The following is an 8,584-nucleotide window of genomic DNA, read 5'->3' on the forward strand; positions in this document are numbered from 1 at the left end:
TACAGGCTGGGGGTAGGGGTGCGGAGAGAACAGTGCTTCAGACAAACTAGTAGCTTGAATCGACTTTTGCCTCCTCAGGCAGTGACCGTTGGAGGAGCTCTGAGGTTTCCAAGCACGTGTCTCTACCTGGACTTCAGAGGATACAGGAGACCACCTCCCGGGTGAATTGCAAGCCTTGCTGGTTGACGCAGAGGAACTCTTGCGGCGGGCAAGAAGGGGAGGTTCTTCTTCCAGCCTTCCCTCTCCAGCCAGTGACACTGTGCTCTGACACTCCACGCCCTACTGCCTGGCATCCTGGGGGTGGCGCCTGTACCCTCTAGGCTGCCCGATCGGGGCTGGGGCCTTCGAGGGTGTTCCCCCAGGAGGGGAGGGGAGTGGGGCAGGGTGGTAGTGGGGGAGGCTTGCTGGGCTCCTGGGTGGGGAATGCAGTGGAGATTCTGCCCACCAGGTGGCGTTGGGCAGGCGCCAGCAGCCCCTCCCATCCCGGAAAACACTGTGAGCCTCGTGGGGTGTGGAGAACGAACAGGTCCATCCATCATGTCAGGATCCCAGGACTCGGTGATGGTTATTTGACCACCACTGAGGTCACCAAGGCGGCTCTCACCCTCTGGCCTCTCCTAGGTCCGTTCACTAGGCTGGCTCTGGTGGGAGGCAGGGGGAAGTGTTGCTACCACATTCATTTCTGTGTTCATTTATGGTTTCATCTTTCAGCCTTTATGGAGCCAGGCCTGGGTACACAGATGAGTAACATACGGTCCCTGCCTTCAGGCAGCTCAAAGGTGGGGAAAAAAAGCAAATAGACCATTGGCACACAGTGACAATTGCTGGACTAGAAGTCTGCCCAGCAGGGTGGCAGGAGTTGTGAGGTGTGTGCAGGGCAGAGCAGGACAGGCCTGGCTGGGAAGGTGAGTCTCCAAGGGCAAGCAGGAACAAGCCAAGTGAGGAGGGAGGGAAGGGCGTGAGTGGCCCTGATGCCACAGAACACAGGGTGCTGGGGCCTGCCTACACTGTGTAAGGCTGAGCTAATGGGACGGGCTGGGGATTGAGGAGAAATAAGCATGCAGAGAGGCAGGGCTTCAGGCTCTGCCCAAGAGCCAGGCTCCCCCTGCTAACAGTGGGGGAGTTACTGCAAGATTTCCTCAAGGTAGAGACACAGTCAGGTTTGAATTATACAAAGACCGAGTAGGGAGAGGTGAGGGCACGGGAGCCGGAGACAGGGGAGCCTGTTAGGAGGCAATTCCAAGTAGGAAACGATAAGCTAAGAGAGTAGACTAGAAGCACCCCTCTGCTTCTCAGTCACCTCGGACCCCTCCTGCACACACCCATCCTTCTCTCCCATTTCTGATGCCCATAATCTTTAGTCTGGTTCACAAGCCCTGGGACCGTGAACTTGTCCTCAAATTGCTTCCGTTCCTCCCCCAGCAAAATGCAAATAGCCCACCTCCCAGGTGGGGTTGGGAAGGTGAGAGGGTTGGTGGGACCGCTGGTCGGGGAGCCACTCTCAGTGCAGCCCTCTGTACCATCCTAGTGCCAGGTGGACCAAGGGCCTGGGGAAGGGCGGGGGGACCTGGCGTCAGCCTGTTCTGGGAGCGAGAGGAAGAGAACAGCAGACCCCAAAGTGACTGGACTCAGGCGTGCAAGCTCCCAGGAAGGGCAGGGACACCCTTGTCACTGAGGCTGCAGAGTCAGAGGCTGGGGGTGTGACTGGGGAGGGGGGTGAACAGCCAGGCGCCCACACGCCCGCATCCTTTATTCCGTGTGGCATGGAATGTGCTTAGAGCTTTAATTACCTTAATCGCCACTCAGTGCCTGCTTCTCCCTTTTTCCAAGAAGGGCTGGCCCTCTGGTCCCTGCACTTCACTGGCCCCCAGGAAGGCTCCAGAGGATGGTAGTGAATGTCAGCCCTGGGTCGTTGTTTTCTCCACTCCAGACTCATTGGGATTGATGGGGGTGGGCATCCTGCACAAGCAGGCCCAAGAGCTCAGGGTTCAGAGCAGCCGACAGGTGGGAGGAAGGGATCCATCCTTCTCAGGGACTAGGACCCTGGACTCTGTAGTTCTGGGTCTGATCCTGCCTCTGTTCTCAGCTGCGTGGCCTTGGATAAATCTATTCACTTTTCTAGGAATGGCTTTTTCTCCTCTACACAGTGACGGGGTTGGACAAGAAATAGAACCCTGAGGCCCTCACATTCTGTGAAAGTGCTGAAGTATTCTCTAGGGTTCTCCCATTCATCATTCATCATTCCCGAGGCCCCTGCCTCTGGCGCCTCGCTTCTGTGCCGACGGTTTTGAGTTATGTGAGGCCTGTGGGCGTTCTGTGAGTGTGTTCCACAGAATGCATTCTCCTTCCCCTTTCCGTTCCAGGTTCAGAGACCACTTTCTGTTCCCCTGTTTCCTACGGGGTGAGGTGGGTTGTCATGGTGAGGGGCTGCTCCTCCTGGCCCGGCTGGGGGGTCTGGGGCCAGAGTCACTGGGCGGTTTGCATTTGACCCCCAGGGGCTGTTAAGGAGAAGATTAAGGAATCATATATCCTGGCCGTAGCTCCAAAAGCCCAGGAAGTTGATTGCCAATTCCCAGCGCTGCCCACCTCCCCCTCCAACTCCCTCCCCGCCCGGCCAGGACAAATGTCCTCCTTCCCAACACACCTTTTCCTTGGAGCTGAGCTCAAAGCGGTGACTTTCCCTGATTTTTTCCTGATTTCAAATACAGAGTAAGATTCCAGGCTTCCCTGGTGGCGCAGTGGTTGAGAGTCCGCCTGCCGATGCCGGGGACACGGGTTCGTGCCCCGGTCCGGGAGGATCCCACATGCCGCGGAGCGGCTGGGCCCGTGAGCCATGGCCGCTGAGCCTGCGTGTCCGGAGCCTGTGCTCCGCGACGGGAGAGGCCACAGCAGTGAGAGGCCCGCGTACGGCAAAAAAAAAAAAAAAAGATTCCAATCCTGTGTGGTCATTTTAAGGCCCGCGTGTGTGATGTGCTGCCAGGGATCTTCCGAGGAATATCGCTGCTGGCCTTTATCCAGCCTTGGGGGTGGGGTGGGAAGTCAGAGGTCACGGACAGCAGGGAAGCAAGATTGGCTCAGTCGGGGAGACGCCGGCCCTATGGGGAAGACAGGAAAGGAGAGATGGGAGTTACCCCACATGTACCTGTGGTTTCCCAAGAACAGGCCTCAGGCCTTCTCCACTACGGAACTCGCAATGTGGGGTTCAGCTGGCAGCCTGGGATGGGGGACGAGCCCTCTCCTGGGAGATGGAGCCTCTGTTCTAATCCTGGCTCTGCCACTTCCCCGCTCTGCGGCCTTGGGGAAGGAACCTGACCTTTCCGGGTTTCTTTCTGTGAGACGGAGATATGACCCATGTGTGGTTGTGAGTTCAAAGTGAGACCTTGCTCCCAAACCACACACTCGACTCTTAAATGGCCAGTTACAGAGAATAACTGAGACGATCAACGAAAACCACCCAGCGCAGGATCTGGGATATGGCAGCTGCTCAACAAACGTTAATTCCCTCCCATGTGACTCAAATTTCAAACAGAGCTTATTCCCAACTCCCCTCAGTTCCCTCCTCCTCCCCCACCCATGACCTCATACTCGCCCCTTCTGTACTTCCCAGCTGCCCAGCCCAGAAATTGGAGTCATTCTTTCCTCCTGCCCTGTTTCCCCTGGGTTCCCAAGTCCCATCTGCTGTGCCTCTAGCTCAGATTGGTCCCTCTCAGCATCAGCGCTAACACCACCTCAACCCTGGTGGTCACAACCTCTCCTCTGGGTTAGGGCAAAGCCTTCCAGCAGAGCTCCCTGACTCCATTCCCTCCCTGGCTGCAATCCATCTTCCACGCGATCTGATTAAAGTACAAAGCGAGCATGTCACGCCTACCTCGACAGCCCCCTCACCTTTGGGATAATACACGAGCACACTAGCCCTGCATCCAAAGGTCCCGTGTCAGGCTTGTCCGTTTCCCATAAGGGCTCTCATGCCTGGAGTCTTTGCACGCGCTGTTACTCCTGCCTAGCACATTTCCTTTCTCTGTTTCTCATGATTAACCCTTATTTGTCCTTTAAGGCACAGCTCAAGTGTCCCCTCCTTCAGAGAGACTTTTGCGACTTATTCCTTCCCCGTAGCTTGGGTTAGGAGCTGCACCTCCAAGCTGTTATGGCATTTGGAGCTGAAAGTAACTGCTCGTCATAGAGCACTGAAATTGTCTTATTTGCCGTCTTTTCCTACTAGACTGTAAGCTCCATGAGTGAAAGTTCTGTTCTTACTCATTCGGTATTAAATACATATTTACCAGGAGCCTAACTTGGTAAGCCGGAAACAGAGTCAGGCACTCGAGATGCAAAGGTGAGGGGAAAATGGGCGCCAGCTGTGCAGTCATGGAAATTAGAGTCTGTGTTAACTGAAGAATTGCGCTATGATGGAGAGAAACACTACACTATGAGAGCTCCTGGGAGGTTTCTGTGCTAGTTGGGGTTCTCCGAGAAGCAGAACCAATAGGATGGATAGACAGATGAGAGATAGATAAATGATAGAGGTATAGGTGATATTTTTTAATTTTCTTTTTTAATTGAAGTATAGTTGATTTACAATATTGTGTTGGTTTTTGGTGTACAGCAAAGTGATTCAGTTATATATATATATATATATATAAAATACATATATTAAAGATCCTTTTCCATTATAGGTTATTACAAGATAATGAATATAGCTCCCTGTGCTGTAGGACCTTGTTGTTTGACTATTTTATATATAGTATGGGACTTTGCTGGTGGTCCAGTGGCTGAGACTTCACGCTCCCACTACAGGGGGCCCAGGTTCGATCCCTTGTCAGGGAACTAGCTCCCACATGCCGCAACTAAGAGTTTGCATGCTGCAACTAAATATCCCGCATGCTGCAACGAAGATCCCGCACCTGGCAACAAAGGTCTCCGTTCTGCAACTAAGACCCGGTGCAGCCAAATAGATAAATAAATAAAAATAAATATGTATGCAGTAGTGTGTATCTGTTAATCCCAAGCTCCTAATTTATCCCCCTGCCCCTTGATATTTGGTCTTCATTCCTGTACCTGGCATGCAGCTTCTAAAACCCTTGGACTTTCCTGTGATAAGAAAGATAAAAGTGTCTTTTGTTAATGAGACAAAGCCCCTAGGTGACCTATGGATGGGGCCTGGTTGCCTTCCAGTTCCACCTCCTGACCTCCAGGGAGGGGAGAGGGGAGGGAGGTTGAGTTCAATCAATGGCCAATGATTTAATCAATCATGACTATGTAATGAAGCCTCCATAAAACCCCAAAAAGTACTGGGTTCTGAGAACTTCCAGCTTGGTGAACACATGGAGGTTTGGGGAGAGTGTCATCCTCCATTCCTGGAGAGGGCATGGAGCTTCTATGCTTTCCTCATACTTTGCCTTACACATCTCTTCAGGCTGTTCCTGAGTTATATCCTTTATAATAAACTGGTAATCTAGTAAGTAAAATGTTTGAGTTCTGTGGAGCACTCTAGCAAATTAATTGAACCTGAGGAAGGAGTTGTGGGAACATCTGATCTATAGCTGGTTGACCAGAAGCACAGGTGACAATCTGGACTTGCAGTTGGTACCTGAAATGTGTATGTGTGTGTGTGTGTTGTGGGGGACAGTCTTGCGACCTATGAGCCCTTGACCTATGGGATCTGATGCTGTCTCTGAGTAGATAATGTCAGAATAAATTACTTGGTGTTATGGAGAAAACCACACACGTTGGAAGTGGTGTTAGAATTGTAATATAGATATAGATATAGACATTTAAATATATATGTAGAAAGAGCTTTATTATCAGGAATTGGCTCATGGGATTATGGAGGCTGGCAAGTCCAAAACTGCAGTGTGGGCTGGAAGGCTAGAGACCAAGGAGAGCCGATTGTGCAGTTCCAGTCTCAAGGTTGGCAGGTGGAGAGCCAATGTACGGGTGAAGTCTGAAGACAGACTCCTGGAGAATTCTCTCTGGTTTGGAAAGGCTGGTCTTTTTGTTCTATTTAGGCCTTCAGCTGATTATATGAGGCTTACCTACATAATGGAGGGCAATCTGCTTTACCTAGAGTTCACCGATTTAAATGTTAATCTCATCCAAAAACAGCCTCCAAATTGACACATAAAATTACCATCACTGCACCCTTGCTCTAATCTGGGAGGTCAGGAAAGCTTCCTTTGACAGAAGAGCAATAATCTAAAGGGTAGGACAGGGCACATAAATAAGGTGTGTGGGGGGGCAGGGGAGTTTGAAGAGGAGGAGAGAGCATGTCCGGCAGAGAAGACAGCCTGTGTAAAGGTCCTGTGTCAGGAGGGAGCATGGTGTTTCGGGGGAGCTGATAGAAGACCCATGTGGCCAGAGGGAACAGACCAAGGGAGCCTGGTGTGAGCCTTGTCTGGATAGGTGGAGAAGGGATGACCTTGTGGGGTCTGGAGGTCATAATAAGAGTTTTGGTTCATACTGCAAGAGCATTGGGAAGCTATTGAAATGTTAATCAAGTAGATAATATGATCAGATTTGCATGGTGATAGATGTCCTCTGGCTGCAATGTAGAAAATTCAACATGGGCAAGCAAAGGTGGCCATGGGGAGACTGGGTTAGCACTTATCCTGTTGGGGTCACTGCTAACTGAAGCAGGGTGGTGGCAGCGATGAGAAGCAGGTCGATCTGAGCAGTGTTTGGGAGGCAAATGTGCCAGAGGCAAATGTGCCAGGACCTGGTGATAGACTGGGGGTGAGGGTGAGGTGAGGAGTGGCTAAAGCTGCCTGGGGTTAGGACTTGGTCTCCTGTCCTGTGTTCCCAGTGCCAGCCGTGGCATCTGGCACAGAGCAAGTGTTCAGTTCAATAAATAATAGCTTGTGTTTCTCCTCCCTTTTGGTTTCTGCCACTGATGACCTCACAGATTATTGTGAGGAACAAATGTGTTAGTGGTTGTGAAACCAATTCACAAACTGGCACGGGTTGACCCATGTGTGGTGGTTATTTCCCATAGATGAGCAGGGGAGACTGGAGACCTGTTTCCTCTGCAGCGTTGTGGAGACGTCTCTCAGGCCATACATGGTCTTCCTTAGGGTCTCAATACTTCCTCTCCTGGGTACATCTGGGTATTTTCAGGCCTCACTTAGAGCAGATTAGAGCTGCAAGGGCCAAACATTCATTCATCAATCACCAAAGGAGAGTGTAGTGTGGGTCAGCCAAGCTCTGCATTGTCCTAAGAACCCAGCTTCCATCTCCCACTGGGCCACTACATGTATTTGGTGGTGAGATCCTAAGATGCTGACGTCAAACTTTTCTTCTGGTTTGGAGAAGCTACCTGAATTCTACTGGATATAAGGAGAAGGTGGCAAAGGAAAATTGGGGGAGGGGTGGGTAAGGTGGTAGGGCTGGTTGGACATCCACTACTGATTTGCCCAGGATTTGGTTCTGCTAGAAGGTATGGGCCGTTCAAGTTCTGTTGCTGACTCACTGCAACACCCCTCAAGACTGTGAGCACAGGAAAGAAAGGAAAGCAAGGGAAGGGGAAAGACTCCCTCCTCTTCTCTGTGGCTTTCCCTGTTCATCCAATCAGCATGGACATCTCTGACATCACTGATGATGGTCCCACATGTCCTCAAGGATCAACACTCGGGGGTCTGTTATGCCAAAGGGTCCAGGTGACTCAAGCAGAACCAGATCTGGAGGTGCGAGGGATTTGCTGGGGATAAAGTGATGGAGAAAGGCCCATCCAAAGCTATGGACTCTCAAGGATTGGGATGGAAGTATGTGTGACCTCCCCACTGAGTCCTTGGCATTTGGGTGCTGGGGTGTTGTGGAACCTGGAGGAGAGGACCAGGCCACAACTCTCCCAGGGAGATCCCATCTACCTCTTCTTCTGGCATAAAGGAATCTCCATTCCACCTCTATCTTCCTGTCACTTAGAGGAAAGGGGTCAAAACGGTGGGCATGGGGCCAAGTTTCAAGCTTAATCTCTACTGCCAAGTAAAACCATTCAGTCTAGATTTTCTAAGACAGCCCCAAGTTCAACTATCCTTTTCCAGGTGCCTCTTTATGACTGTAACTCAGAAGAGGGGCCTAAAGAAATTGTATGTACCTGATTGGGACGAGAAACCATGGTCATAGCACATAAGCACAGGGCTGCCATCAGGCCCAGAGTCATCTGCGGGGACATTTACATGGAGAACTGGACACCCCAAATGTTATGGGAGATCAGGCCTCAGAAAATACTCCCTAGATTGGGTTGGGGGCAGAGAGGGAAGGCTCCTTTTGGGGTCCAGCTGCTGACTACCAGAGCAGTGTCCTATAGAGCCATACTGGAGCCTGGAGCCCAAAGGGAAAATTAATAATACTGATCCTGTCTCCAAATTTTGATATTTGGTTCACAATGGGTTGGGGGGCATTGATATAAGATTTTTTAAATTATTGCATTAAAATATTATTTATCTTGACTACTGAGTTTGTTGGCAGTTCCTTAAATTTGGCAATACCTAAGGTGATGTCTCACTCACGCTACCTAGTCCTGGAGAGTCCCAAAGCCAGAGAAATTTACAGCCAGTGTCCCTGAAAGCGAGGCACACAACTCTGCCAATTA

Source organism: Delphinapterus leucas, chromosome 1, assembly GCF_059928025.1.
Source record: "Delphinapterus leucas isolate spDelLeu-1000000601 "Yukka" chromosome 1, BTC_Dleu_Yukka2, whole genome shotgun sequence".
NCBI lineage: Eukaryota > Metazoa > Chordata > Mammalia > Artiodactyla > Monodontidae > Delphinapterus > Delphinapterus leucas.